The sequence below is a fragment of the Microtus oregoni genome, unplaced genomic scaffold (assembly GCF_018167655.1).
Source record: "Microtus oregoni isolate MIOR12 unplaced genomic scaffold, Mior012 000096F_ref0000112, whole genome shotgun sequence".
NCBI classification, from domain to species: domain Eukaryota; kingdom Metazoa; phylum Chordata; class Mammalia; order Rodentia; family Cricetidae; genus Microtus; species Microtus oregoni.
In genome coordinates, this window is record NW_024544709.1 from 3,315,518 (window position 1) to 3,343,008 (window position 27,491).

The 27,491-nt window shown below is 35.7% G+C and overlaps 1 protein-coding gene across 1 annotated transcript in view; it reads left to right on the forward strand.

Annotated features, from left to right (window-relative positions):
• Sgcz (sarcoglycan zeta) overlaps window positions 1-27,491 on the forward strand; it is an 862,223-nt gene that overhangs the window by 698,336 nt on the left and 136,396 nt on the right. The gene's annotated exons all lie outside the window — the stretch shown is intronic.

Sequence of the window (27,491 nt, forward strand, 5' to 3'; positions counted from 1 at the left end):
TTCCTCCATCGCCTTCTCTCTCTCTCTCTCTCTCTCTCTCTCTCTCTCTCTCTTTCTCTATATCTCGCTATATTGCTCTTTTGTTCTTTTTTTTGAGACAAGTTACCTTGTCCTGTTGATGTGATAAAACACTTTAAAAAACAAACAGCTTTGGAGGCTGTCCGGGAACTAACTCTCATGGACCAGGATGCTCTTCAACTCACAGAGATCTACCTCCCTCTGTTTCCGAGTGCTGGGATTAAAGGTGTGCACCCTCTCCCCCAGCTGGCCTACTGTCTTTTAACAGGAAGTTACAACTTTTTCTGGTGGCTATAATGATGATGGAAATGAAGAGTTCAATGATTTTTACATGTAAGGAAAGAATCAGAATTAGGTCACCACTTTAGATTCAATAGGTGTGTTGTTATTATTATTTTCTGATGGCTTTTCCCAGTTAGTTGATTCATGGAAATTTTAAAAAAGTAATCAAATTTCTCAGTATTGCTTTGATTTATACCAGACCAATACTGTACAAAATTGAACCAAGTTTTAAACATACATTTTATTTATACAAATAGAATTATTTCCTATGATATTTTTGAAATTTATATAAAAATCATTTTTGAGCTAGGAACAGACTGTATTAGATTAACTGTCCATTCAGGCAATTTTTGAAAGTTCTCCATGAGGTACTGTGCAATGGCTGAAGACACAATAGCAAACATGGACTTGTCCTGTCTCTCATATTTTGTACTTTCCTTGGAGGGGGATAAATAATTGCCTTATCAAACTACAAAGTACCTTATTTGTTGTTTGCTGTTTCTTGTTGTTCTCTATTTGTCCGTAGCAAACTTTCCAAAGATACAGCTTTTTGACAGAATAATCATGTCGTGAACTCAAATTAAAAAGTTGGAAACTAACAATTTACCATTGTTTTGAATTCAAAGAAAGAAATATTTCATATATATTTCATCTTGTTCATGCATTTAAAACTCATTTCATCTCAATTTAAACTTCATAGGTCATACATAACAAGAAACTCATTCATTTCTTTTAGGTTCTCCAATTTAGGGGATATGGTTTTCCTTTTACCTTAATATACTCTGTTTTTTGTTTTATATCTTCTAATTCTAACTGTTCAATCACATTGTGTATGGGAGTAGCACAGATCTTAAGAGGAGCATTTCACATAAAATATGAAAAAGTATATGACAGTCTATTTTGATTCAGGGAATGTTAGTAATTTATCCTTTGTAAAGTCTCCCTTTCATTTTTTTTTTTGTTTGATTTTCGAGATAGGGTTTCTCTGGAGCTTTTGGTTCCTGTCCTGGAACTAGCTCTTGTAGACCAGGCTGGCCTCGAACTCACAGAGATCCGCCTGCCTCTGCCTCCCGAGTGCTGGGATTAAAGGCGTGCGCCACCACCGCCTGGCTCCCTTTCATATCTAGTTGTATTAACTATATTAATTCAGGTCTTTCAGTGCTAAAATACTATAGATATTATAATAACATTTAGAAAAAAAAGCATATGTTGAAAAGAGAAAAAGTACAAATGAAGAAGTGATGAGATTGGTCATGCCATGAACTAAATATAAACAATTTCACTCTCCAGGGAGGTTTATTTATTTTATATTCTTTTTAAAAAATAAATAACAGAATTAGAAACAGTGATAGGTAAGATGAATAATAAAACATTTTCTAAATAAACAGTACTTCTAGAAGCAAGAAATCTTTCAAATAAGACCAATGTGAGAAGTCATAGTGAAGGCATCCTCCTGTAAGTGTTTCTCGATAGAAAGGTTGGGAAAGAGTAAGCAGAATTACACCTGCAAACCAGGCTTGTGTGGCTTGTAGACCTGCAGAAGGCAAGAAGTGGTCAAAAACTGTGAATGGATGGCTGGGGCTTAATGAATGGTAAAGTGTCTATTTTTGTTAACCAGTTGTTATTTTGAAAATGACAAAACAAAGAAAATACAAAAGTATCCGACTTTTCAAAAGAAACCTTTGGGAAAGATGCAAAAAAAATGCTCTATGGATATGGACATCTGTACTACTCTGTTCTGACTCAGTCTCATTACCAGTCGTTATTAAAAAAAAAAAAAGGCCAAAACTACTTGCAGGTAATGCAAAATTAAAGAGTGCCGTGTTGAAGCTCCTGAATGGGAAAGATGTCATTTATGGACTGTAATAATGCGAGCTTAGTCCCAGCCTGAAAGTCAATATTTTCCCCTTATTTCCTGTCTGAAGACATACAGTGTCTAAAAATGTCAGTGGATAAAGAATGAGAATAAAAACAAATGATAAGGTCTCATATATTCCAGGTGGGTATGCAGAACCTGTCTACATCATGGGGGCAATATGGCAACTATCAGTTACTGCTCTGATTTCCAGCTATCTTTAATGCTGTGGAACAGAATGGAAATGAAAAACAATGGTTTTGCATTTTGAATCAGATTAGGTGGAGTATGTCTCATTCTATGCTCTCATCTGCAGACTGCCATTTTAAATGTTGCCTTGACGTTTCTATGAATAATGAGCACCAATGTTTCAAGTTACATAAAAATGGATGTATCTATAAAACCATTTTAGAAATTTTCATCATAACATATTGAGCTGTGTATATCTAGATATCTCCATTTTGAGTAGATGCTATCAAAACATTTTTACATTCACAGTAAGCATATTTTGCCTGTCAAAGGAACTGTATATCATATTGATATTACTTTTCAAATACAGAAACATAAGTAGACAACCTAAGCAATTTGGTCTTTCTAAAAATGTTTTGCAAGTCAATAAAAAAGAGTTACATAATAAAGCAAAATTTGAAAGGAAAAGCAAAAGTTAGACAGTATAAAAGTTTTGTGTGTGTGTGTGTGTGTGTGTGTGTGTGCGTGTGTGTGTGTATGTTTGTCTGTGAGGGAGAATGAGAAAGAGGCAGAGAGAGACAGAGACAAAGAGTTACAGACAGAGGGAGGGATGGAGAGAAAGAAGGAGGGAGAAAATAGGATGTAAATATAAAGATAGAAGTAGCACCTAGGTCTTGACCTCCTTGTTCATATATTCTCACTCCTCCCATTCTTCAACTGCGTTTTGGGAGCTCAGCCCATTACCCCACTGTGGGTCTCTGCCTTGTTTCCATCAGTTGCTATGGTGACATTTAAGATATTCATCAATCTGACTAGAGGGCAAGTCCAGTTCAGCCACCCTCTTCTCTATTACTTAGGATTTTAGTTGGGGTCACAGTTTACCTGAGCTAAGGGGATATTATCATCTCCAACCCAACAGGGAAGGTACCAGCATAGGACCAAACTAGACCCTCTGAATTTGGGAGACAGTTGTATGGCTGGGGCAGACTGCAGGGCCACTGGCAGTGGCACCAGGATATATTCTTACTGTTTGTAGTGGCATTTTAGAACCTATTCTCTTTGGATGGATACCTTACTCAGCCTAGATATAGTAGACAGGGTCTTGGACTTTCCCCATAGCAATGTGCCTTACCCGTTTTGAGGAGTGAATGAGGGTTGGTGGGATGGGGGAAAATGAAGAGAAGATGAAAGGTGGGGAGGGAGTGGAAACTTGGATTGGTATTTAACAGGACAAAAGGTAGTTTGTTTTCTTTTGCAAAGTAGTCCTTAGGAGGAAAAGGATTTTATGAAGTGAAGTACATGTAAGACATTCTTAATTGTAATATTTATAGGAAGACAATGGGGACAGTTTCTTGGTTTAATTCTTGATCCAGCTTTAACACATCTGCAGGAATTTCCTTGGAGAGACTCTAAGAAGGAAAGGGATACTTTTTAAGAGAGAAGTCTAAGAAAACCTACACAAATATTACCTGCCTGTCACCAAAGCTACATAAACAATTCAGTGGAAGAAGAACAAGTGTTTTCCTGTCTGTGAACAACAATGAACAAACCTTGACCCAAGCCTCATACCAGATAAATAGTAGATGAAAATAAATCGTGAACTGGAATGTAAAACTTAGACCTAGAAACCACTGAAGGCAGAAAGATGAATGTGTGTGTATTTGGGATTTGATGCCAAAAAACAAACTGTCAAAGGAAAATCGATGGGAACTTCGAAGTCATAACATTTCAGTATTTTAAGATCTCTCGAAAGACCACAACTAAATGCACAATCCATTTGGACATGTGTAAAAGATAATATATAAATAATGAGAAGATAATCCAGAGGGTACAAAAATGATAAATAAGCTTATGAAAAAAAATGTTCAGAATCAGTAGCTGTCAGAGAAATGGAGCATAATAAAATATTCCTCTGCTGCATGGATGGCTAAAAACAATGGCAACATCAGAACAAACAGACAAAGCAAACAAACAAACAACCCCAGTGTAACATCTAATAACAACAAGACTGGGGAGAATCTACATGCTCACAGGTTTGCTGACAATTGGGGAGTGAGTTGCTATTCCTCAAATTAGTTTGATAGTTTCTTAGACAAAAACTGCACAAAACTGTACGTAAGACATATACTCCACAGCAATAAAAGGTGAAGCACACAGAGAAATATAGCAAACGATGAAGTTTATTAATATCAACACCAATATGCAAGCAACCTCGATTTCTTTTTAAAAGACTACATACTAAATTAGCTGCTCAGGATTCATATCATGGGCACTATTTAGCAATAAAGAATAAATTATTCATTGTCATGTTGTCATAGTCAGTAGATATGAGAGACCTGGTATTTCTTATTAAAGTTTAGGCAGATTAATATTTAGTATTGTGTGTTTCTTGTGAAAAAATATTACTGAAACATTACTATGCATATCATTTTGTTATTGTCTTTAAAATTATTGCTTAATCATAATTCAATGCTGTAAAGTATCAAAATATTTACTTATACATGTAATGTATATAGTTATCTTTAAAAGTATAAATATAAATAACAATCACTGATTTGTTTTAAAAGCAGACTATTTTCAGGTGCAAATCCTAATGTAAATAAGATTTGAAATTCTAGAACTATGTTTATCTCTTCATTTTTTTCTATTTTAATCTTTTTATTTTTAATTATTTAATTTATTATTTCTTAAAAAACAATCTTTTCTCATTTTGTTTTATTTTATTTCTTTGGTATTTTGAGATAGGGTTTCTCTGGTGTAGTTTTGGTGCCTGTTTTGAAACTAGTCTTGTAGACCAGTCTGGCCTCAAACTCACAGAGATATGCCTGTCTCTGGAGTGCTGGGATTAAAGGCATGCACCACGATGGCCTGGCCAAACTTTTCTCATTTTAGACACCAAACCTAGTTCCCACTCTCTCCCCTCCTCTGGTCACTCCACCTTCCCCATACCATATCTCATCTACTCCTCAAATAAGGTAAGGATTTCCATGGGGAGTCAGCAAAGTCTAGCACATCACTTTGAGGTAGGGCCAAGGTTCTCCCCACTATTTCTATGCTGAGCAAGGTATCCCTTCAAAGAGAATGGGCTGATTCAAAGCCTATTCAAGTAGTAAGTATAAGGCCTGGCTGCACTGCCAGAGGCCAAACAGACCTCCCCAACCACACAACTGTTACCCACATTCAGAAAGCCTGGTTTTGTGGTTGACCTGCTGTCAGTCCATAGTGAGCTCCCATTAGTTAAGGCAAGCTGTTTAAGTCAGTATCTTCATCATAGTCTTGACCCCTTTGCTCATATTATCGCTCCTCCCTCTCTTCGACTGACCTTTGGAGGCTCAGCCCAGTGCTTCACTGTGGATCTTTGCATCTGCTTCTATCAATGGCTGGATGAAGGTTCTATGATGACAATTAAGATAGTCATTAATCTGATTACAGGAAAAGACCAATTCAGGCACCCTCCCCACTATTGCTTAGGGTCTTAGCTGGGGTCATCCTTTTGGATTCCTGGCAATTTCCCTAGTGTCAGATTTCTTGTTAGGTTCATAATGGCTCTCTAAATCAATGTATCTTTCCTTGCTCTCCTTCTCTGTCTTTCTCCCATCTTGGTCATCCTGTCTCCTCATGTTTTCCTCGCCCCTCCCCTTCACTCTTCCCTTTCCCCCCCACTCCCATGCTCCAGTTTTCTCAGAGAATCTTGTCTATTTCCTCTTCTCAGGGGGATCCATGTGTGTTTCTCTTAGGGTTCTTCTTATTATCTAGCTTCTTTGGGGTCATGGACTATAGGCTAGTTATTCTTTGCTTTATGTCTAATATTCCACTAAGTAGTGAGTACATACCATGTTTGTCTCCAAATTTCTGAGAAACTGCCATACTGATTTCCCAAGTGGATATACAATTTTGCATTCCCACAAGCAATGGAGTAGTGTTCCCCTTACCCACATCATCTACAGCATAAGCTAGCATCAGTGTTTTTGATCTTAGCCAATCTGACTGGTGTAAGATGGTATCTCAGAGTTGTTTTGATTTGCATTTCCCTGATGGCTAAGGATGTTTATTTTTGAGATTATAATAGAAATACATTTCTCCCATCCCTTTTCTAGCTGAAAAACCTCCAGCACACCTCTCATATCTATCTTTAAAACTAACAGTTGCTTTCATTAATTGTTATCTCATGCACATATAAGTAAAAAAAATCTGTGACCATGAAAAGGATTATTTTCAGTTTTATTCTAGATATCGCTATATATCACATGCTATTTTCTAGTTCCATTATATCTTTATCCTCATATTGTTAGCTGTATGTGTATTTTTTGTTTGTTTGCTTCAGTAATATAAGACTTTGAAGCCAGGTTGTCACCATGTGAGAAACACTACAAACTTCCAAAAGCTACAGAGAAAAAACCCCCAAAAAATAAATAAATAAAAAAGATTTGTTAATGACAATCAAAATATTTGTTTATCATTTTTCCTAAAACTTTACAGTATTCAGTAATTTCTAAAGATCATTAACTTTCCTAAGTTTATCATTCTCAAATCTCTCTGTTAAAATGAAATATATGACTATACAATTTTACAAAAAACAAATTAAATGTCAAATTAAGTAACTTCACTGAGATGTTAAAATGGTACATCTAAAGTCAAAAGTTGTTAGGAAAGCAAAAGAAATCACCCAGTATTTGTTGACGAATAAAAGCTTCTGCTCTCTCTGAGGAACAGATCTCATCTTCATAGGGAAGAAAAGTCAACCTAGTTACTAGCTTGGTATGGCCTAAAATTAAATTTTGAATTCATTTGAAGTCAAGAGAATGGAGAATACACACTGAATTTAAAGTACAAATAAAAATGTGTCTCTTACTGCTGATTGATGATATAAATTATCTTGTGTTTCTGACATGGTTATAACAGAACATCTGCTTCTGGTTTATAAACCAACAAAGTCTACACACCTTGTGGGGATGAATAAAATGTGCAATAAAGATGGAGGAGACTGACATTGTAAGTTATATGTAATAATAGAATTTTATTACAATTTTGAAGCAAGGACAGAGTTAGGACAAATGTGTCACCTATAGCAATGAAAATGCTAGCTTTCTAATTTGAAATTGAAATGCATCAATAATTGTTAACACTTTTAGTAAATATTCATTATCAGTGCTGCACTAGCAAAAATGCAGAGAAACGGAACAATGAGATGTCCCAATGGGTAAAATGTGCTTGCTATCAAGTCTTATGACCAGGGCCCAGTCCTAAAATTCACACGGTAGAAAAAGAGAAACAAGCCCTGAAAGTTTTCCTCTCTCTACGCATATCATATGTTCCATTCTCCCTGCAACAAATAAAGAAGAAAAACAATCTGAGAAATATATACAGGTGAATATGATTTCTGTCCATCATGTGCTGTAAATGTATTCGTTACTTGGACATTACTTAATATAAGTTTTAGGTTGTTTCAGTGCCAAAAGATATTATGACCAGTCTTAAGAAATTATAATTAGTCCGTAGGGGTGAAGGTTTTAGCTGGACACCAGTTTAATTCTGTGTCAATAAGTTATATAGGTGATGTCTGAGTTATATTTTATTCTTTCTAGCTGACTTCAGTTATTGTGTCTCCTTTGTATGTTCTATCAATATTCTGCAAAGATTTGAAGATTAGTACGTTGAGCCATTCCTGATGGTGTTGGCCAATAGTCCTAGGTTCTGGGGAGGCTGAGATAGTAGGATCACAGTTCAGTGCTTGATTGATATTCAGAATGAAAACAACACCAGGCAGGACAATTTAGTGAGACCTCTTCTTAAAATTAAGAAGAGAAAAAACAATCAAGAGAAAGACACTGGAGCACTGGACTGAGCTTCCAAGGTCCCAATGAGGAGCAGAAGGAGGGAGAACATGAGCAAAGAAGTCGGGACCACGAGGGGTGCACCCACCCACTGAGACAGTGGAGCTGATCTATTGGGAGCTCACCTAGGCTATCTGGACTGTGACTGAAAAAGCATGGGATAAAACTGGACTCTCTGAACATGGCGAACAATGAGGGCTGATGAGACGCAAAGGACAATGGCACGGGGTTTTGATCCTGCTTAATGTGCTGGCTTTGTGGGAGCCTAGCCAGTTTGGATGTTCACCTTCCTAGATATGGACGGAGGGGGGAGGACCTAGGACTTACCACAGGGCAGGGAACCCTGACTGCTCTTTGGACTGGAGAGGGAGAGGGAGAGGAGTGGGGGGATGGGGAGAAGGGTGGGAGGAGGGGAGAAGGGTGGGAGGAGGGGGAGGGAAATGGGAGGCTGGGAGGAGGTGGAAACTTCTTTTTTTTCTCCTTTTCTCAATAAAAAAAAATCAAAAAAAAAAGAGAAAGACACAGAAAGAGAAAGAGGATAAAAAAATAGACCCCAAATTATGAATTGGAAAGTTATTTTTCTTGTGAGTATATTCAGTAAAAATATGACTAATGCCAATTTGGGAATGACATTACCCATTTCAGAAATGTTGAATTGTTTGTTGCCTGTACTTTCCCCAGTGAGATACTAACAAACTACCAATTCCTCCACACAGTTTAGAAGCTAAAGAGATCATAGGAAAAAGCCCAAAATGGAGAATAATTGAATTCACTGGGCTTATGTACAGAACAATGATCTACTCACAATGGAACTAAGCCATCTACCCATCAAATGACCAGAAAGTCTCATCTCAGCATGGATGATGTCTTCCTTTTATCTATATAGTGACATCTATCATCATCAGTTTACCTTCCACATTCTGCATACTCTGTTACCTCTCAAGTGCAGTGTGGGCTGAATTACAAATAAGTAGAAAAGGGATATAAGGATTGGCTGAGATTTCAGGCGATAGCTTTATGTTCTTCCACATCCACTCCTTCTGTGAGAAATCATCGACTCGCCTCATACTAAACAGCTCTTTTAAGTGGTCGCAGATGCTCTGATGACAAAGTTAATGGCTGCTCTGTGAGCAGGATATTATTCTACAAGCTATTGGTGCCTATGGTGAATCAGCATGGATCCATGTGCTGCACAAATGGAAATTGTTCTGTGTTTTCAAAAGAGTTCCGAGGCCCTCCTAGTTCTGGGAATGAAAAGAGATTTGGCAGCTAAGAACACTTTTGTTTTTACAGAAGACACGGGTTCAATTTCTAGAATCCAAAAGACACCTTAAGACAAGCCATGACTCCATTTCCAAAGGATCCAAATGCCATTTTTTGACCTCCACTGGCATCAGATTCCCATGCAGAATACCTACTTATATGCAAGGAATACAGACACACAAATAAATAATATATATGAATCTTGAATACAGAATTGCAGGTAGTAGATAAACAATTATTAGAATCATAAAACAAATTTACATCCCTGAAGTGTATTTGAAATTGAGAGAAGATGCCAAGAGTAGATTCACAAGGAGATATGTCTTTTGATGTTGGTCATAAAATAAGAATAATAATATCTAATGTTGATGGAGTTCATTTCTAACTACAAGTACATGTTAAATACCTGACTAATACTAACATTTTTAGATGTATAAATTTCTGCTTTAAAAATTTTTCTTTTATTTTACAGATTATAATTATATCATCCTTCTTTCCCTTTGCTTCCTCCACATTCTCCCAGTTACATAGCCTTGTTCCCTTTCAAATTCATGCCCTCTTTTTCAGTAAGTGTCACTGAATGACTTTATGTTTATGCATTTATATTCCCAAATATAACCTGCTCAGTCTGTATAACGTTACCTGTATGGATGCATTTAGAGTTGATCACACTGCATAATCAATTGTTGTGATCCTTTTTAAGAAAGACCATTTCTGCCACTCTGAGTATTTTTTTTGTTTCTTTCAGTTCTTTGTGGGTTGATTTGCTGAGATCTAAACAAGAACAAGGATAGTAGACCTGCCAAGAAGGATGGGAATATATCATAAACCTTACTTATGGGTATAAAAGTTAATGAACACCTTGCCCGTGTTCATATAAATTACTGAGTGGGTGGGAAATCTATTGCTTGATTCTCCTAAAAGTTTGTCTCCATCAACATCATGAGTATGCTAAACACAAAACAGAAAGCAACACAAGCAGAAAAACATCAATTAGTACCATAGTGGAGAAGAGAAATTACCTGGCTACTGAGTTGGATGAACACTATGGAGAAATTATTGAATAATCCCAAGAAAAGTTCTTTCTTATAAAAATAACCTAAAATCCTTTATGTTTTCATCTTTTTCTTTTTGCAATTGTCAGGAATCTATTTAAGTGTTCTGAATGTAGTCTTATATTCCGTAAATTCATATATATCTTTCTCACCCATATTCCTGTAAATTGTACTTTAATAGAAAGTCAAATGATAGAGCAAGATAATATAAACATTTAAAATTGATACTATGACAGAGCAAATGGAGGTGAAAAAAGGAAAGATGAAGTATATTACAAGTTGCCAGCAGAAAATGTGTATATAAGCTTGGTTAAACTATTCATACAGTTCATTGAATTAAGACCTATGATAGCTTCCATGGAACCCACCAGCCATAGTAAAATAAAATAAAATAGTTATCCTAAATTTGACAAAACCTAAAGTAAAATAAATCAAATAGAATAAAAGCCAAAGAAAAACTGAAAACAATATTGGGGGAGTGAAAACTATAATCAGAATATATAGCATGAAAAAATAGTCTCACTAAAATTAATAAGGAAGGTAGATATAAAAAAATAAAGTATCAAATAGTTGTTAAAAATGACACAAAGCACAGTTACCTTTCTTTTTACACACACACACACACACACACACACACACGTGACAGCAAGGTTTGATATCGTATCAAAACACAAAATACATCAACATAGAAATGCAGTTGTTTTAACCTCAATACAGCAGCTGCGCCTTAATCTGCTGCTGTTTCAGCCAGCAACCGTGTCTTGGCAGTTACTGGCCTGTCCTCTGAAACCAAGGTTTGAGGGAATTATCTTCCTGCAGGCGCTGTCCTTATCTCTGCTGCTAAAGGTAGGTTTAACTAAATTTCTCTTGTTCTATTTATAAATAAGACCCAAAATTCAAAGGCTGGGGTGTTAACCTGCAAGTTTAGAGAGGCTGACTAGAGCTTGCTAAGGCTCCACTAAAACATAAAACACTGAGCCACTCCAGATTTCTTCAGGCTACTTCCAGTCCATTTCTCTACGTCTTCCGATGCCCTCTGATCCTCTATGATTACCGCTGTCACCTAACTGAGCCTCCTGACCCAAGGCTCATTTTTATTTAATTAACGCAAATGCAAACTTGGGGTGCACGGTGTGATGGAATATCTACCAACATAACTCTTTTTTGTTTTGTAGTTGTTTTGTTTTTGAGATAATACTTTTATTTTGATAGCCTCTTTTGCTGGACTTTAGAGTAATTGACGTTAGTGAACGTTATAATATAAGACAACGATTAAAACTTAGCCAGTGTGCCTGCCTCTGAGGAAGAATGTTAGAATGTCAAAGAGTAAAGGTTCAGAGCAAACACTTGTGATCTTGGCCCAAACAGTTCTAGTTGCCAGTAACAATAATTTCAAGCTTTTTCATCAGCAAATCATTTCATGGGGAAAGGCATAATTCATGTGACTACTGGTGATGTAATTACCTACTGAATTATTATTCAGCTAGGCTAGGTTGGGTGCCCTGAGGAACAGAGTTTGAGATGGAACCTTCTAGCCAGAAATATTACTGAGAATAAAGTCAAGGTCAATATATGTTGGTATAAGAATGCAATAGTACTTCTCAGAGAGAAGAGGTGATTTGACATAATTGCCAAGAGGGCGTTGCTATTCCATGGAAAGCCTTTGAGCATTATATACAATGAACATGGTAATACCAGCAATTGAGAGACAGATGCAGGAGCATTCCCTTTGAAGCAACCTTGATCTACATAGGGAGAATATGTCTCAAAGCAAACCAGCAAACACAATGCAAATGTAACAAAATAAAATATTTTAAATATAAACTATGATTAGGAAGAATTTACAAAAAAAGGTAGCTTTTTTTTCTCAGAAAAAAATCTTCACATTTTTGCTTCCTCTAATACTTATTTATTGGGATAGAGATCTTCAAAGGTATTCAGTAAAAGGTAAATATCAACATGTCAATGATTTGGTATGGTAAATATATATATGCATATATATGCATATATATGTGTCAACTGAAAATATATCAGTAGTAAAAATTATAGAAAGATTTCAATACTGTTCAGGGCACTATGAAAAAATAAGATAAAAAATCCGATGTCTAAAATCTAGGAAGAGGATGGAAGAAAATCTTACAACTGCATTAAGTACACCATTGAAAGCTTGAGTGAAGGAAGGGTATTCTGAAGAGCGACATAAAAAGTGAAAACCAGAGAGATGCCCTTGACCCTTTAACCCCCATCAGACAACTGGAGAGAGGCTGTGAAATAGAGGGTTGGAAAAAGGCATTGTTGCTTACAGTGAGCATCCTGGGAAGGCCATCTGTCAGTGGGCAAAGAGAAACTAAGAAACCTGGCAAGACAAAAGTGGTGAAGACAAGAACTAGCGTTACACATCTGACAGCTTAAAGCACAGCATCAGACTGTGATGGGAATGAAGCCTTGGGTTAGTTCACAGCCTTGACTTGGTATTGGATGTTTCCATATGGATATACTCTCCTATAATTCCCACATACATTTTTTGTCTCTGAGTCTGGAGATAATTAGCAGATACCCTGTATAAACCATGATTAGATCCATTCTTGTAAGTGTAACAGATACTGCTTACATACAACTTATAGCTGAGCTCTCAATTACTTATTGAAATAATGCAATATGAATGATAAGGAAAAATTGTTACACTACATTGTTTATGAACAAAGGCAAATATCTATGCTCAGAACAGAGGAAAACATTTTACATATTATTTAGCCCCCCTGGTTTGTATGTATAGAACTTAGAGATAAGGAGGCTGACTATACTTATGTATTGATAGCACCACAGAAACAGATAAACATAAACTTCCATGTCGCTCCCACCAACAGATGCAATTTCAAGTGTTAAAACTTTTATGGATAGGGGGATTTTCACGTGTCTGGATTTTTGTTGGAGGATCTTAGTGCTGTTTGTCTTTCACTCATAGCAGGTGATGTTTGCTTGCTATGGTTGGGCTAGAGATCCAACTCATTCCCTTCACCTCTTTTCTCTTTCAACCTCACTTGTTCTCCTTTCTTGTTCTGTCAAACCCACAGTGCCCACTTAGTGCTTGGAGGTATGGGGATAGGAGCAGCTTCTGGAACAATAATTGCCTCTCAAATACTTTCTTTCTTTCCAGAACAGCCAACAATAGCTAATGGCTCCATAATTAGAGGTGGAACTTCATGAGCCCTTCTCTGTTTTTTGATTGGCTTGAACTTGTGCAATCTTCTGATTGAGCTCACAAATATTGTAAGTTAATGTGACTGTTATACACAGCAAATACTTTTAATCTTTAGATACCCATTGCTTCTGGGTGTTACAGTCTTTCTGTTCTCTCTTCATTCACAGTCCCTGAACAATGTGGAAATAGGTGTGATATGGAAGCCCTACTTAGAATGGCTCACTCTCTAGTCTTTTACCGTGTAATGACCACTTATGGATATCTATATTAACTTACTCCAAGAACATGCTTCTCTGAAAAGAGACGCACAACTCAAGTTAAGAACTTAAGAGGCACTCTAATATTGTATCTAATATTATATTAATTTAGCAAATAATAGTATTTGTTGCTCCTCAAGGCCTACAACACAGCAAGCCACAAAATTTTAGATTGACTAAATACCAGATCCCAGTTGTATCTTGTTGAGCGGGCTTTGAAAGCTAACCAGGAAATAGTTGGTTATGTCCTTTGTGTTCACACCATTATCGAGTCATTGAGCTTATCTTGCCAGGTTACTTCTGTTACAGAGTTCCAGCTGAATGAGATTGTTGTTTACTCTTCTCCATCAGTAGCCTGCATAGAATCACCCTGCACCATGAAAGCTGGGCACTACCAGCTTGACTTGCCCAGGTTCTATGGCTTAAGTAGGTGAGTCTTCTACACTAAGGTCATGCTCTGAGTGGCCAGTGGGTTCCCATGGTTTACCTGCTGGAGTTGGTGTCTGAGTGGAAGGAGAATGTAGCTAGTATTCTGTTGTGCAGTTGGGTACAGACCTGGGGGAATTAAAGATCTGCAGCTGGCCTACCCACCTTCTTGTGCAGACTGCCTTGTTCATTCCCAGATAATTCTGGATGGAGTTGGGGTCTGGGGTAAAGTAATGAATGCAGGAAGAGATATTAGGAGGGGAATATCTGTGTGATTTACTGGAGATAGGTGGGGGATGGGTACGGGGCTTCATCAGGGGTTCTGCAGAGACTGGCAGGTTTATTTGGTGGAGCAGAGGGAGTGATGAATATCTGCAGATAGCCTCTCTGCTTCCCTGGCTAGAGGGTAGAATATTTTACATTTTTTTGTTCATATTGATCTCTATGGATCTTTAACTCCTATAGATCTTTAGATCCACTCCCACCTCCCTCACCACCAAACTTTCTGTCTGCTTTTTAAAAAAAAAAAATCCCTTACCACTCAATTTATATTGCCCAAATAATCTTGGGTATGGGACCAGTTTCTGATGCTTGGTTCACTTAACAGCTGTCACTACCTTAAAGAAAAGTGATTCATCTTTTTCTCAACAGCAATCAATTACCAATCGCGACTGCACTAGAGAAGAACTAGTTCCCATTTTGGTACACTGCTGGTGTTTTGTCTGGGTTTCACAGTCTTGTGCATTGGAGCACAGCCTTTGTGAGTTCACACATACAAGTTCCCTGTTGTGATCAGTTGATACTGTTTTATTCCAGTTACCTACCACCTCTTGCTCTTAAGGTCATCTTCCCCACCCTTTCTTAAGGATCCCTGAGCCTCTCAGCAAGATACCTGTTACACTGACATCTTATTCAGGGTTTAGAACTGTTTAGACACTTTTTCCTTTTTATATTGAGCAGGTGTTGATCTCTGTGTATATCACCATCTATTTCAGAAAAAAAAAACTTCTCTGATGAAGACCTAGAGATGCCCTAATTTATAAGTATTGGCATATAACACTGTAAATTTATTTAATACTATGTCCATTTAGCATACTAATAATAATAATAATAATAATAATAATAATAATAATGGGCTCTCCCCCTAAAAATGTCAGAGATGAGCTTCCACAAGAATACCACTAACAAGGGTCAGGGCATGGGGATTAGAAAAATAAGTAAAGAGAAAAAAGACATGAATGAAAATAATAAAACAGAAACATAAGATAGACTAGGAAGGAGCACCATTGAATGCTGAATTTGCCCATGTTTAATTTTCCGTATACTTTTATACCCCATACAAAAAGGAGAAGAAGATGAAAGACTGCCTTAACATGATACAAAAGACAGCCAGAACAGTTACTTATAATAATAGTGACATCAAATTATTAATCCTTGAGAAAGGCATTGTTCTTTAGGCAGTGAACCCACCATAGACCAAGTATCCTATAAGCAGCCACTTCCTAGGTCAAACATCCTATTACAAAAGAAGGAGCAGAAGTATGCTTGAATTCTCTGACCTTTAGTCAGGGTGGAGACATTCATGTCTATGGACTTGATGTCCAAAACCCCAAGTAACCATACCTTAGGTCAGAGTGTGTAGCCAAAGTTGTTGTCAACAACTTTTGAGCAAGCTAAAACTCTCAGACCTTCAGACTATTCAGACAAGGTAGAATAGGCTCACAATGTTCTGACCTCCACAGTATAAACACACACACATACACTAACACATATGTGTGTGTAGTAATTTATTCTTCCATTATAAATTGTTGTGAAATTGTTTGTTTATAAAATTCCTATAATTGAATCATCACCACAGATATTGAATTAAATGGGAGAATATGTTTATTATGAAGACTATGGTTATTATTTTTGACTAAGCAAACACTAAATATGATAATCCAAAAGAAGAAGAAAATGCAGTTTTGAGCATTATAAGGAAAAATGAAACTAGTTTTCTGGGGCATAGAGTATTTGGATCCTACTACTAAATGATAAGCACAGTTCTCATATACAGAACACACTGAATGGTGAAACAAGCAGATATTCTCAATATAAGTGTTATGAAAAATCTTAAAAGTAGCTGAAATGTGTGCAGCTGGCTATTACAGGAATCCTCAATAAAACGTTGGACAGAGCACTGAAGTGTCCTTCTGTGTAGGACTGTTGCCTGTGGCTGTACTCATATTATCTCAATGTGGAGGCTTTCGGCTGCCAGGCTTCATCAAATGCTAGAATGTAGGTTTCTGAAAGAAAAAGAAAAAGCGTTTCTCTTAGACTGTTTTTTTTTTTTCAAAAAAGAATAATTTGATAACTCTCAGCAGAATTTTGATAGTAAACTCCAGCCTCTGGCAGATAGCGAGAGCTAGTATTCTCTTTGACTGATTAAGAAGAGATTTGTTTATTTGAGCAGGTGTTACGATAAACATTTTATTATGGAAAGTAAAGAAATAAAATGGAAAACTCATCTGCTAAGATGGAATCAAAAGCTATTGTTGTAAACAATCATGTCTAATCAGTATGTAATTAGAGAGAAGGGAAAAAGGTACCAGTTTAAAGCTGTCTTTTGTTTTGTTTCACACATATGCAAGGTAGATACATATATTTGCAATGCGGAATAAATTATTGCTATTTTGTCCATTACTCTAGACCCTAAAATATAGTTAATCTGTTAGTTGATTTGATATCTCCCTTTTCATATTGACTCAAAATAGTTTCATAGTGCCGGGCAGTGGTGGCGCACACCTTTAATCCCAGCACTCGGGAGGCAGAGGCAGGCGAATCTCTGTGAGTTCGAGACCAGCCTGGTTTACAAGAGCTAGTTCCAGGACAGGCTCCAAAACCACAGAGAAACCCTGTCTCGAAAAACCAAAAAAAAAAAAAAAAAGAAAAAAAAGGAAAAAAAAATTGTTTCATAGTTGAAAATACTTCTTGTCTTAGCTTTCCTGCGTTTTTATCTAACAATATCTTTTGTTCTAAATCAGTTAGGCTTTTTGTTGTTGTTTGGTTGGGATTTTGAGACATGGTTTCACTTTAGCTTTGGAACTAGCTCTTGTAGACCAGGCTGGCCTTGAACTCACAGATGTTCATCTGCCTCTGCCCCCCAAGTGCTGGGATTAAAGGTGTGTGCCACCACTGCCTGGCTTAATTTTATTTCTTATGACAATTTGACATATAGTTAGTTAAAATGTCTTTCACAAAAGGAATTATATAATATTGATTTTCAAATGAATCTGTATTCACTTAACCAGTGTCCCTAATATTGTAATTCTCACTTATACATCCTTGTATTTCACTATATCTTTAGATCTCAGGATTTTATTAAATTATCAGACTCAAATTAGGAGAACATTGATTCAATGTCATGTTTTTATCACTGGAGAAGATTAAGCTTCTATTAATGGATTAAGTAAATTCCCCTAAAATTTAATCTTCTAATCTCAACAGTATTATAATAGAACAATGGAATAATTCATTTCTATATTTTATTTTCTGAGTAGTATTTAAATTTACAGAAAATTTAGTATGCTACTTACCTACATTTTAAATACTTTCTGCATTTTGAATATTTCACAAGTCAATATTGAATCAGAATTCATAACAAAGCCTGCCGTTTATACTACAACTAGCTTTCATTTGTAAATACATTGGTTGTGGATTCTGAGAAGTGAATATTGACATGTTTTATTTGAAAATGTTTTCATCAATTGAAAAACAAAAGTATTCATTCAGAAAAACAGATCCTGCATTCACAGAGAGTTAAGAGGGCACCTGGGATGTCCTTACACCCACTGTCTAATGAGTAAGAATATAAGCTTCATGCTCAGAGCCATACCATATAGTCACATGCTAGGAGAGGAGCTGTTTGTTGTGGTCTAGAATATGGGTTTTCCAAGGCATCAATAATGGTTGTTTTTCCTCAGTAATATTAAATCTTGAAATAGCAGGGCGATCTATGACAGACTTAAAACATGTTCTTGGTTGTTAAGTTCTTAAGAAATAAGTAAGGGAATTTGAACTTCGGAGAAAAAGGTTTTGGATAACACCAGTCTTAGAAAGCCTTCAGAGAAAGATGGATCACTAAGATATCCTTTCATACGGACAGTGATGAATAACCAAGAGTATTACTGTTTTTATTTGTGCTTATTTGTATTTTCAGGGTAACATATTCTCATAATATTACTACCTATAGGACAAAATTATACATTCTTTTCTATTGGAATTCTAGATCTGAGTAGTATAAACATATTGCTTAGGTTATATATTCTTTTATTGTGATAAAATACCATAACTATAGATAACTTGAAATGATAGGGTTTAGTTTTTCATATAATTCCATGCAACAGTCCACCATCTTAGGGAGTAGGGCAGGTATTTAAGCAGGGCAGTTATCTGGAGGTGCGACCTGATGCAAAACCATGAAGGCTGCTAATTACTTGCTTACTCAGCCTATTTTATTTGTTTGTGTTTATATATCTATATATATGCATATATACATATATATAAAACTTCTCATACATTTAGAGATTTTTACACTATTGCATAATTGCATCACTCCCATTCTTCCCTTTCTTACCTCTAAACATTTCCATGTAATCCTTCCTACTTTCCTTCAAATTCATATCATCCTTTTATATTTATTTATTTATTTATTTAGGATTTCTGCCTCCTCCCCGCACATAATGCTTACATTTTATATCCATATGTATTTCTAAGTACATCTGTACAACTACTTCCATCTGTATAATATTATTTATATGTGTTTATTCTGGGCTTGCCATTTGGTATTGTAAAACCACTTATGGTGTTCTTCCCTGGAGAAAACTTTTTCTTCACTCCCAGCATTCCTTAGTTGCTTATAGTTCTTTTTTGTGGACTTTCATAACCTCCTCTATCATGTCTATTGTTGCCTTTGTTGAACTAATATTTTGGTAACCACATTGGTGACACTTTGTGAATATAATATCTGGTTAGGTAGTCATATTAGTGAGACTTGGTGAATATAACAACTTCAACATTCCTAAGAGACACACTCTCATGTCAGACTTCCTGATTCTCTAATTCTTACACTCTTTCTTCACTCTTCAACAATGCTCCTTGGGACTCAGGTACAAGAGATGCTTTGTAGTTGTAGATTGGACTCCTTGACTCTATGTTTTGATTGATTGTGATATTCTGAAATGAGCTGTCTATTGCAAAGAGAATTATCCTTTTTGAGTAGTTCTTTTATCTGTGGATATAAGGACAATATTTGGTATATTGTTAGGAGTTATGCTGGTTTAGTAAAATGATGATTGTAGGTTCTTCTCTAAGACCTGTGACTAAACTTGGCTTGAAGGAATTCCTAAACAAGACTTTGGTACGAGACATAGTGAGAACTTAGCATGTATAAAACACTGGTGTTCAAGAACCAGCAAGTACACACATATACAAGGTAATAAGTTCAAGGTAAGATGTGATACACAACAAATTATGATGGCTGATATGTGTGCAAGTGTGTGTGTGTGTGTGTGTGTGTACACGCACGTGCGTACAAGTGTATTTATGCTCATAGAGAGATAGACCAGAAGCATCTTCGGGACCACATGTCTCTCTGACCTTTTACTGATAAGAAGTAACATCCACTAAACAGGCAAAATCTGTGTAATTTTCAGCTCCTTCCAGTGCTTGAGGATGACTGAACTATGGCAGAGTGGAAAGCTGAATATAACCTCTCAGGGAATATCTGTGGAGATGTACAAGCTCTAAAGACTCATTTAATCTTTTTTTTTTTTTTTTTGAGTTCTTTGGCAGAGAGCATTAGTATTTGATGGATTGGCTCCATCGTTTGTAAATACAATTGATTACTCAAGAATTTCCACAGGGTATAAAAGGGATATTATTTGACCACCTTGAAGAGGTGGATGTATAGGGGCCCTCTTGGACGAGGTGCCTGAGGAAATGTGAGCAGAACGAACTGCACTGCTTTATCCCACAGCATGTTTAATATGCTCATGCATATTATGAATTTCTGAGTTAAAATACATCATGCAATGATTTCTAAAATTGGCTTGAAAATGGGTCCTTTTTACCACTAGTTTTAATTCTGGCATTTTATCAAACACAGTTGGAAGAGACAATCATGAAATAGCAAGCCTTTAGGGGGCATATACTTATTAAAATATTAACATGTGGAAATCTTTCAACCACTCAATTGATGATGACAATTTTTAGGGAATATAGCATTATTATTTACTTACATTTAAGGCAAATTCCTAAGACTATTTGCAGCTGCCTCATTTTCCAATAAAATGTTCATTTTGATACCAACACATTTAATCTAATTTGTTTGCACATGATCTTTGGTTGTCATAACCACTGAGGTAGTTCCCAGGATGCAAATATAATCCTAAGCACATATTTCCTGGATTTCAAATAACACTACATAATATATTTTAGAGTATCATGAAACTATGTTCCTGACTGAGTCTTCTAGTGATTTTCTTTTGTTGGACACAACTACAGAGATAATATATTTATTTCAATGATTCTATGCTCAGAATTATTTTATATGGACTTTCTCATGTGTAATGTTCCAATTATAACAATTTAAATATATTATGCTTCTGTCTATATGCCGCATTCTGTGTACTTTGGTTCTTGATTAGTATCTCATAGGATGTATTGGGAATATCCATTTTATACAATATGTTACATGATTGTGAGCTTATCTGACCTGCCACATGACAACCCTTCATTTCTTAAATGTTTTTGTGATTGAGAAACCATTTTCTTTCCATGGTAATAGTAAATTATTTTTCAATAGAGTAATTATCATAGAAAAGTTTGAAAAATATTTCAATATTTTTTGAAAATGAATTTTAATATAATGTGTTATGATTATGACTTTTCCTTCCCAAATTCCTTCAGGATACTTCCACTTCCATATGTTGGAGGAGGGAGCCACTTGTTGGTTCCTGCTGCCCAAAACTGAAATAATCACATGGAAACTATATTATTTAAATCACTGCTTGGCCCATTAGCTTTAGTTTCTTATTGGCTAACTCTTACATATTAATTTAGCCCATTTCTATTCATCTGTGTATTGCCACATGGCTGTGGCTTACCAGCTGATGTTCTATCTGGCTCCAGTGGGGCTCCAGGGCTTTTCTTTAACTCTACCTCCTTTCTCCCAGTATTTATCTCAGTACACGCCTCCCTAGCTCTGTTCCCTGTAGCTCTGCTATTGGCTCAAAGCAGTTGCTTTATTTATCAATGCTAATCACAGCATACAGAGAGAAATCCCACATCATCCATACCCACCTGAATCCACACCATTTTTTTTTCACTCTGTCATTAGGATACAAACAGACATCTAAAATAATAATACTAACATAATATAATAGATAAAATAGAAACAAACCAGTATACCACAAAACAATCAAATAAAAATGGCAGAAGAAAATGCTCAAGAAACACACACAGTTGCAGAGAAATTTGCATTTGAACACACAGAAATTACATAAACACAAAACATTATATATGCAAACACATGTAAGGTGGTGTGAGGAAACCTAACAAAGCATTATAAAACAAACACCCTCTAAACATCCCACTGCATTTGTGGCATCTTGTCCATCCATTGCAGGAAATGGGGACTGGCCTTTAGAGTGGTTTGTGTACACAGTGGGACTCCATAGGAGTAAACTAATTTTTTATTTGTGAACAGTCATCAATTCTCTCTTCTCAAGACTCAGGGTCCTGCAGAAGGGGAGGGGGAGTGTCTTAGTTAAGGTTTCTATTGTTGTGAAGAGACACCATAACCACAGCAACTTTTATAAAGGAAAACATTTAATTGTGGCTGGCTTACAGTTCAGAGGTTTAGTCCATTATCATCATGGCTAGAAGAATGTAGATGAACATGATGATAGAGAAGGAGCTGATAATTCTACATATAGATCTTCCCCCAACAAGCCCATAACTACTCCAACAAGACCACAGCTCCTAATAGTGCCAATTCCATGGGCCAATTATTGTTAATTTAAAAAAAAAAGTGCCACATGAGAGAAATATTCCATGCAAAAGTGTTCACGTGGAGGACCTTTTGGAAAAAGAAAAGAGTAAAAGGGAGGAAGGAAATATGTTTTGGGGACACGAACAACAGAACAAAGAGAGAGGCAGAGAGAGAGAGAGAGAGAGAGAGAGAGAGAGGGAGAGACAGGCAGAGAAGCAGAGAGAGACAGAGAAAAGAACAGAAAGAGAGAGAGAATGAGAAAAAAAAGGAAGGAAGGAGGGAGGGAGGGAGAGAGAGAGGGAGGGAAGGAAGGAAAGAAGGAAGGAAGGAAGGAAGGCAGAAAGACAGACAATAAGAGAAAGAGAAATGGGAGATGGGAGATGGACAGGGCCCTTTTTAAAGAGGAACATAGTGAAGGAGCACAGAAGGTTCTCTTAGTGGCTAGAGCTGAGGACATATCCTGTAAGAATACCAAAGGCAGGCCAGTACAGATACTTGAATATTAAAACCAAGCATTCAAACACATGACTCTGTGGCGGCCGTTCCTATTCAAACCACCACAAAGAGGCAGAAAAATTGAAAATCCAAAGAAGATGAAAAATTCCAAAGAAGCAATATCATCTAAACCAAGTGAGACTGTAAAATGTATGAATTCACAAACCTACTGCCAGTTTGCACTGGTCTGCACAGGTCTTGGCCTGATGAGTTTCAGGGCTGAGAGATGTGGACTCAAGCCTACATCCATTAAACAGAATGTATGCCCAATTGATATTTCAATATTCTAATGTGTTTGCGTGATAAGGAAAATAATTCATGTACCTAAAGGAATGACAATATAATTAAGTAGTGGGAACTAACTACAATATGTTGTCATATTAATGTGAAATATACTTTAAATCTTATACCTTTAACACCAGCGATCAATAACTTGGGTATTTTGAGCAACTGTTACAAAAGTAAAAAGGGGGATGTTTTAATTGATGGAGGTTATAGTAATAATAGCAGTTTTTAATAGTGTTTGAATGCAAATAAGCTATAAGTAAAAATTCTGTATATATCATTTGCTACTACAATAGTATTTATATTTTAATTTTATGTAAGGAAAAGAAGCCAGTTAAACTGAAGAATACAGACAATGCACAAATAGCACAGTGAAAACACCCCTTCGAAACAGCTGCCATCTTTTGTTTGTTTTTCTGCTTGGACTTGTAGGAAAAGAGCTCATTATAATTAACATAGGCCAAAATAGGGGAGAAAAAGAAAACGTTTAGCCTTCTTAAAAGACATCTCTCCTATAATTAGAAGCCAGAAATTAGATGTATTTTATCAGTACAATGTACATTAATAAATGGTTATCAAACAGTTCAAATATGATTTTTATTTTTATTCAATAACTCAATATTTTCTTTTCCCATGAAATTTCTTTTAGTTTATTGAATATATTATATACTAATATTTCACAAATAAATGTCAAATTAGGCTGTGATTTTTATTCTATTTACTCTCTAAGAGGTATTTCTTCAAGAACATTGAAGTTTACAATGACTAATACCATTACCATATAAAACGCATATGACATATAACTACTTCCCTTCTTCACTGGTTAGTAAACGTATACTACTAGCTATTTGAAAAGCCATGTTTGACTTTATAGAAACTAATGTATAAAATTTGTTAGTCAGTTTCTTATGCTTTGTTCCTCTCAACATCCTTTGAAAGAATTAATTAACAATGAATAAGTGAAATCTAGATCCAGCTAAAATGTGACAAACCACTACCAGTGAACTGGCAACAAGAGCAGTACCAGCTTTTTGGTAGAGTGAACCATTTAATAAAAAGTACATCTAGTCCTTAAAAATACAAAAAAAAATCTTATTGATTGTCAACCCTTTCAAAGACTTTTTTGTGACTTAATATGATGAGCAATTGTTATACTCTTTTGTATTCAATGGACTACATTTTTCATTAGGGCAGAATAAAACTCTATTATGTGTGTATATGTCATATTTTTATAGAGCCATCTGCTAACAGAGACCTAGAATCGTGTGCCATGTCCCCAACATTACTTTTAGTCAAGATGGCCAAAGAGATTAGAGATATTGGGAACATGGCAAATTATTATGAAATCATTATGCATCTTTAGATGTAATGATAAGTATAGGTAATGTTACATAAAATATTCTCTTTTTGATATTCACTTGTATGATGTATTTTTAGCAAGTGTCTAATAGTAAATTCCCCAATAAATATTTCTTTACAAGAAATATTCTACCTTAAAATATCAGATATATAATAATTGTGATAAAGATTATAGGGGGCTAGAAAACTGCTCAGTTATTTAAAACACTGAATGTTCTAAATGATTTGGGTTCAACTCACATTGAACTACAACCATTCATAATTCCATGTTACATAGAATCCAATACCTTCTGACAACTGTAGGTACCAGGTACACATGTAATATGTATTATATAGAGGTAGATAGATAGATATAAACATAGATGAAACTATACATACATATAAATAATAAATGAATCAAAAACAAAAAATTACTTAGTTTTAGATTCAAAAACTATGATTTTTTGTAATGGTGATTATAAATTAGCACTTATAATTATTTTTAGTTGTTTACAAGAATAGAGCTCAGGTTTACTGAACGTTTAAATATTTAGGAACTATTTTAGTTTTTGTTTTCTAAACTTAACTGTTGAAAAGAATGTATGAGGTATGTGGGAATGGCATGACTAAAATTGACCATTTCTTTGGGGGGGGGTTTCAAGACAGGGTTTCTCTATGTACCAGCACTAGCTATACTGGAACTAACTCTTGTAGATCAGGCTGGCCTTGTACTAATGGAGATCTGACTGCCTCTGCCTCTCATATGACCTGATTCTATTATCTATGAGATTATTGAACAAGGAATCTAACTCTTTTTAACACAGAGTAACCTACACAACTATGTTTTGGCAGTACTATGTATAATAACCAAGTTATTGTATTATTCTAGGAATATGTTAGCAGATGACTGTACAATGACATGTACTCACATAATAGAGTTTTATTCTTTTCTAAAGAACAATAAAGCTGTACTACCTGATTTATTAGTAAAAATATCTTTCTAAAACTCATCTCTCTATATAATGAATATATGCCAAATAAAGGAACGTGAAGAATAAACACATAAATACATACATACATAAATAAATACATACAGAAAGAAAATCTAAAGCACAAAGATGGGTTGAGTTTACATAAATGCAACAGAACCAGCACAGAAACTTACAGAATTTGTAGGTTCAATGCTGTTTTAGTCTGGTATTTGGCAATGTCTTCATTAACAGAACATCAGTACCTTATTTTCTGTCAGGATGGTAAAAAAACAGTAAAATTAAGTTGGAAAACTTTATACACTTAAATACATACATAATACAAATTTCATTATATTTATTATTACATGTCCAGTATTCTCATTTTCATGTTATTGAAGTTATAATGATTATCATCAAATAATTTTAAAGCTGATATTTAATGAGAATTACATTAGTGATAGAATTTGTTTTCTCTTTCCTTAGAAGATATAACAAGGACATTTGATATTTCTGTAGAAATGGAAAGAATTTCAGAATAGATCTTTTTCAGCAGGCACTTGAGGAGAAAGAGAGAGAGAGAGAGAAAGAGAGACACACACACACAGAGAGAGAGAGAGAGAGAGAGAGAGAGAGAGAGAAAGAGAGAGAGAGAGAGAAATAAAGAAATAAATTCTGGCTGTGAGATTTAGCCAAGAAAATCTCTGATTTGACATTTTTTATGTCACATATTAGTGATTGTAGCTATCTTATCTCTGGATTCCATAGTGTTCCTTCTTTCACATTAACTTTGTAAACAGTATTAGCATCTTCTTCATTATCATTAAGTCTAAAAACATCCATTTACCTTCAACAATCTAAAAGACAAAGGACATTTTCAAATTATAAAAAAACTTTTCTTTACAACTCTCGGATTTACTTCTTTTAGAATTTGGACTATATTTAAATCTCCACTTGCCATGTTTGCTTCTCTGCTTACCTTAAAGCCCTTCTTTGATGTGAGTATTTGCACATGCAACCAACTAGTTATCATGATGGTAAATTTAAATATGAGTAAATCAAGTGTCTCTCTCCACTTTATTTTCTGGGGAGGTACTAGTTGATGAGTTACAAATTGCTGCAAAGCTATTTCTGACACCAAACTACAATTTCACCCTTCACGTTTATATAATAGCAACTTTTATTTGCAGTTGGGAGCCTGGTATAAATGATAAATAATACTCTTTTCAGTGTCATCAGATGAAATTAGTGACCATGCCTGTACAGTTTTCTTCCATCACACATCTCATTCTTGCCAGAAGTTCTGTGTTATTAACAACTTTTAGCACTGTACGAGGTCCTGCCTGACATGCTTTCTTAGAACATAACACTGTTGTAGGAAGGGTGCTTGTTCGTACACAGCTGCTTTGACCCAAAATAACCACACAGAAACTATATTATTTAAATCACTGCTTGGCCCATTAGCTCTAGCTTCTTATTGGCTAACTCTTATATCTTAATTTAACCCATTTCTAGTAATCTGTGTATCACCATGAGGTCATGGCCTAGCAGCCAAGTTTCAGCACATCTGTCTCTCGCAGAAGCTCCATAGCTTCTCTCTGCCTGTGCCCTTCTTTCTTCTGACATTCAGTTTAGTTTTTCCTGCCTAACTAAGTTCTGCCCTGCTAGAGGTCCAAAGCAGTTTCTTTATTCACAGTATACAGAAGGGAATCCCACATCATAATACAAATCACCTCAAGTTAGCGAGCTGTTTAAATGCCCTTTACATTTCTTCTTTTATAACGTTACTAAAGAACAGTATCTTTAGCACAACAACCAGATGTCCCTTGCTTTGGCCTTGACACATAAATCCCCAGCTGTTTCTCTTCAAATATCCTCAAGGAGAAAGTCCATATATGACCTGAAAGCAAAGGCTAGCTCTTTTTCAAATGTCACTGTAAGGGAAATTTTCCCTCCCTTCACAGTCATTTCTTGTCTAAATTCATTTTCAAA